The 4,992-nt window shown below is 46.8% G+C and overlaps 1 protein-coding gene across 29 annotated transcripts in view; it reads left to right on the forward strand.

Moving 5' to 3' along the window:
* Positions 1-4,992, forward strand: part of ZNF532 (zinc finger protein 532) — a 137,797-nt gene that overhangs the window by 16,590 nt on the left and 116,215 nt on the right. The window lies entirely within an intron of this gene.

The following is a 4,992-nucleotide window of genomic DNA, read 5'->3' on the forward strand; positions in this document are numbered from 1 at the left end:
TTCACCATGTTGACCAGGATGGTCTCGATCTCTTGACCTCGTGATCCACCCGCCTCGGCCTCCCAAAGTGCTGGGTTTACAGGCTTGAGCCACCGTGCCCGGCTGAATTGGATTTATTGTTGGCTAAGTCTGTCGGCTCCCTGTGCCGTGCAGAGTCCTGTGCCTGGCATGGGGAGAGTATCTGCTCTGCGCCTGTGAGTGTGGCCTTTAGGGAGTCATGGATTGTTGAAAGGGGCGTGGAGTGGGGTTTGGAAGAATAGGGACAAGGCTGGGAGTGAGGACAGTCAAGGCTGTGCGACCAGCCCTGGAGGAAGGAAAGTTAGTCAGAGTTGGGGGTGAGTTCAGAATGTAGCTAGGGTGGAATGTTGCCAGAAAGTGCCAAGAGTCAGGGTAAGTTAGGAGTCAAAAACGGGGCAGGTTCGCTGGACACAGTGGCTTACACCTGTAATCCCAGCATTTTGGGAGGCTGAGGTGGACAGATCACTGGAGGTCAGGAGTTCAAGACCAGCCTGGCCAACATGATAAAACTCTGTCTCTACTAAAAATACAAAAAAAAAAAGTAGCTGGGCGTGGTGGCACGTACCTGTCTTCCCAGCTACTTAGGAGGTTGAGGCAGGTAATCGCTTGAACCTGGAAGGTGGAAGTTGCAGTGAGCCGAGATTGAGCCACAGCACTCCAGCCTGGGTGACAGAGAAAGACTCTATATCAAAAAAAAAAAAAAAAAGACTAGGCAGGTAGACCTTCAGAGGACATCAGAAGGCCAAACACGACGGGCACGAGTCCAGTGAAATGGGCAAGGACATGAGCATGCACAGATGCAGGACAAATGGCTGTGCACAAGTGCAGGGAGGCAGGAGTCGGCAGTCCAAGAGATCTGCGATCCGTGGTGCTGGCAGGAGAGGCCCCTGAGGGACCATGGAATGAGTGAGTGTGTGAGCTGGTGAATGAATGAAGACTGTGAGCTACCGTTCTAGTGATCACCGGATACCTAAAGCCTGAACTGGAACCAGCCTCACCTAGCCTTCATGTGGAATGGTGACTGAGGGCCCCAGTGGCCCAGGTGGCTGAGGTGAGGGGTGTGCATCGGGAGAGGCAGTAGCTCCTTTCCTGGCAAGGTTCATACGGGAAAGCACTGAATCACTAAAGATTGTTGAGAGTGTGCATGATTTCTAGGACACGATCAAGCTATGCAGTGAGAAAGGCAGCTCATTCTGAGGCCCAGGGTTAGCAGCTGTCAGAAGGGCTTGACATCAGGAACTCAAGTGCCCTCTTGCACTAAGCTTACTCTGCATTCTTTGGAGGACCACATGCCCTTGGTTGTCTCCTTTGCTTTCCCCTTAATAGAGCTTTGCTATACTCATGGTGAAACGATGCTCTTCCACAGCCCCTGTGTTTCCATGCCTTCATGTGAAATATGAGTGGACATCACCTGTACTCCTCTGTTCTACCCAGATCTCAAGGCCCAGAATCTCACTGGTCCTGTCCTGATCAGTTGTGGAGGGCAGGGTTGTTCTTGTTCGTAACCCTAAGTAGGTGACAGTAGGCTTCAGGGGAGGTGACCAGCGGGCTCCTGAGACGTGCCTGGCAGGACCTGCGCCAGTAGGAACCATAGAGGTGAGTCTGATGCCTTAGCCGCCTCCTGTGTCTGCTCAAGGCATTTCTCTTTTTTTTTTTTTTTTTTGACAACGAGTCTTGCTCTGTCACCAGGCACCAGGCTGGAGTGCAGTGGTGCGATCTCAGCTCACTNTCTGAGACAGAGTCTTGCTCTGTCACCAGGCACCAGGCTGGAGTGCAGTGGTGCGATCTCAGCTCACTGCAATCTCTGCCTCCTGGATTCCAGCAGTTCTCCCGCCTCAGCCTCCTGAGTAGCTGGGACTACAGGTGTGTGCCACCACACCCAGCTAATTTTTGTACTTTTTTAGTAGAGACAGGGTTTCACCATGTTGGCCAGGATGGCCTCGATCTCTTGACTTCGTGATCTGCCTGCCTCGGCCTCCCAAAGTGCTGGGATTACAGGCATGAGCCACTGCGTCTGGCCGGCATTCCTCATTTTAACGTGTGATGCTTTCTAGAGAATGTCTTTTTGAGAAAAAGTCTTTGTTCAGACGTTGGCAAAACAATTAAGTGAATGAGTAAAGTCAATGTGAAATGAGCTATGCATGTTCTTTAGGTAAGTTTAACAAGCCGGTGGCAAAAAGGCAATGCCAGTGGTGGCTACCTTTTTGTTGTTTTTAGTGGTATGGACGGATTTTCCTTAGTTCATTCCATCTTTTGTCTTTTCTCTTTACAGCCTTGAGCACAGAGTTGTTACTTGACCGTACTGTTTTGGGGGTGTAGTTTGTAGCTTTGCCTTAATTCATTGTTATGAGAACAGAACCTACCTTTAAGTAGATTGAATTTGTGTCCTTAACTTGTAACGCTGTTTTCTGACATGCTTACGTAGATTCTAGGGGCAGGGGCAGGATGAATACAAAAAAGGGAAGGATTGGATCCAAATAGAGGTCCTGAAAAAGATGCTTTGGTGAAAAAGGAGAGGGATGTCGTTGGACAAAAAAGAAAGATGATCCAGAGAGGGAAGGATGCGAACGCTTAGCTGGCGGGGAGAAAGTGTGTGCTGAGGCCACTGAGCATAGATTCCAGCTCGATAGACCTTTTTTTTGCTAAGAAATGATGAAAAGCAAGAGTTGCAATGAAGATGAGCTTAACGGGTGACTCGGCCACCTTGGTAAAATGCAGCTAAGGAAACGGTTTATTTGGAGCCATTTTTGAGTTCTAAGTCGTTAGGCCTCACAGCAACACTAAAAGGTGGGTCATTTTATCATCCCGCTTTATTCCTGAGGAACTTGAGGCTCAGAGAGGTTAATGGATATGCCACGGCTGAGTTGGAGTTGACATTTGTACTTGGGTCTTTCTGACCCTGAAGTCTACAACCTGTACCGTTCTTTAGTACAATTGCCAGAGTAGATGAGCTCTTTTGAGTGTGGAAAGTGAATCTTTTTTCTGTTTACTCAGAAATTACAAAAACAGTATGTCTAGCTTGCAGTATTAGCTCTGTAAAGGCAAAGCAAATGCTGGTTGTCCGAGCAATGTATTGGTGAGACATTGAAGGTAGGAAATTTGGCTGATTGATGGAATTGTTCAAATCTTAATGTTCAGGGTCTTTCATGGGTATATAGATGTATATTTGAGCCCTCTCATAGGCGTGTGTGCCTGCGTGTGTGTGTGTGTGTGTTTTGGGGCCCTGAGAGGTATATCTGGCCAAATGCAAGTCTGGTTTATGTGGTCAGTGTTAATTTTGGAAAAGATGAAGCCGCATAGTTTAGCACTTGATGTAATACCGTGATTAGGCTTTACTGCTTTTGATGTAGATGGCTCAGAATTTAAAAAAAAATTTCTGCTCTTCTCATCTTGAGTGTTAAGATATTACTGGCTTCAGTTGGAGTTTCAAATTGAGCTATAACATCTTTGGTTACACAGTGCTCTAATTTCAGGTCACTGAGGATAGGAAAAATCTGTTCTGCATCTGTTTTGCTGCTTTTTTTTTTTTGAGATGAAGTCTCGCTGTGTCGATCAGGATGGAGTGCAATGGTGTGATCTCAGTTCATTGCATCCTCTGCCTCCTGGGTTCAAGTGATTCTCCTGCCTCAGCCACCCAAGTAGCTGAGGTTACAGGTGCCCACCATCACGCCTGACTAATTTTTTTTTTTTTGAGACGGAGTTTCACTCTTGTTACCCAGGCTGGAGTGCAATGGCGCGATCTCGGCTCACCGCAACCTCTGCCTCCTGGGTTCAGGCAATTCTCCTGCCTCAGCCTCCTGAGTAGCTGGGATTACAGGCACGCGCCACCATGCCCCACTAATTTTTTGTATTTTTAGTAGAGACGGGGTTTCACCATGTTGACCAGGATGGTCTCGATCTCTTGACCTGGTGATCCACCCGCCTCAGCCTCCCAAAGTGCTGGGATTACAGGCTTGAGCCACTGCGCCCGGCCCGTAATTTTTAAAATATTTTTAGTAGAGGCAGGGTTTCACCATGTTGGTCAGGTTGGTCTTGAATTCCCGACCTCAGATGATCCACCTGCCTTGGCCTTACACACGTGAGCCACTGCGCCCAGCTTGTTTTACTTCTTCAAAGACCTTGCTGAGTTGCGTGTCTGCAAGGGGCACGTGAGTTGAGGATGCTGTTTATCATATTGCATGTGGTTGTTGTAAATTCTGAGGGCGTCTATCTTGTTAGCACCTATGGAAGTTAAGTCACTTGCTTAGAATTTTGTTAACTTCTAAAAGGCAGAGCTCATCTGAGTTTGTTTTACTACAGAGCTCATGCCTTTCATCACCTACGGTGTCCTGTGGTGTATAGGTGTCATTTTTATAGCTAATTGGTGGCAGTCTCAAGTATCTTTGAGGTTCGAAGCCAGTGCTTTTAGATCAACCAGTATTTCTCCTATTGTCAAGATCCATGAGGTATTTCTTGCTTCTGATGTGGCTGTGACTACTCAAAGTCTATAAAATTAAGAGATCATGTCTGCTTTTATTAATTGTTCTTCCTTTACATATATGTGTGCCTACTTGTGTGCATTTTACAGTACAAATAGCTTCCTTCTGGAAATACTTCTTGAACCATCAAACAAGGTTTTTTAGTTTTTTGAGACAAGGTCTTGCTCTGTCACCCCGGCTGGGGTAGAGTGGTGTGATCTCAGCTTACTGCAACCTCTGCCTCCCGGGCTCAGGTGATCCTCCCACCTCAGTCTCCCAAGTAGCTGAGATTATTAGATGCACGTTGCCATGTCTAGCTGATTTTTCTGTTGTTAGTAGAGACAGGATTTCACCGTGTTGCCCAGGCTAGGGACCTAGTTTTTATAATCATTTCTATGGTCTGAAACTTTAGGTGGAGTCTCTTTAGAGACACTTCTTCATTCTTGCTCTCCCTCCATATTTGGAGATTTGTTCACTTGTTCTTTCTTTCTTTTTTTTTTTTTTTTTTTTTTTTTGT

Source organism: Cebus imitator, unplaced genomic scaffold (genome assembly GCF_001604975.1).
Source record: "Cebus imitator isolate Cc_AM_T3 unplaced genomic scaffold, Cebus_imitator-1.0 Scaffold55, whole genome shotgun sequence".
Classification (NCBI taxonomy): domain Eukaryota; kingdom Metazoa; phylum Chordata; class Mammalia; order Primates; family Cebidae; genus Cebus; species Cebus imitator.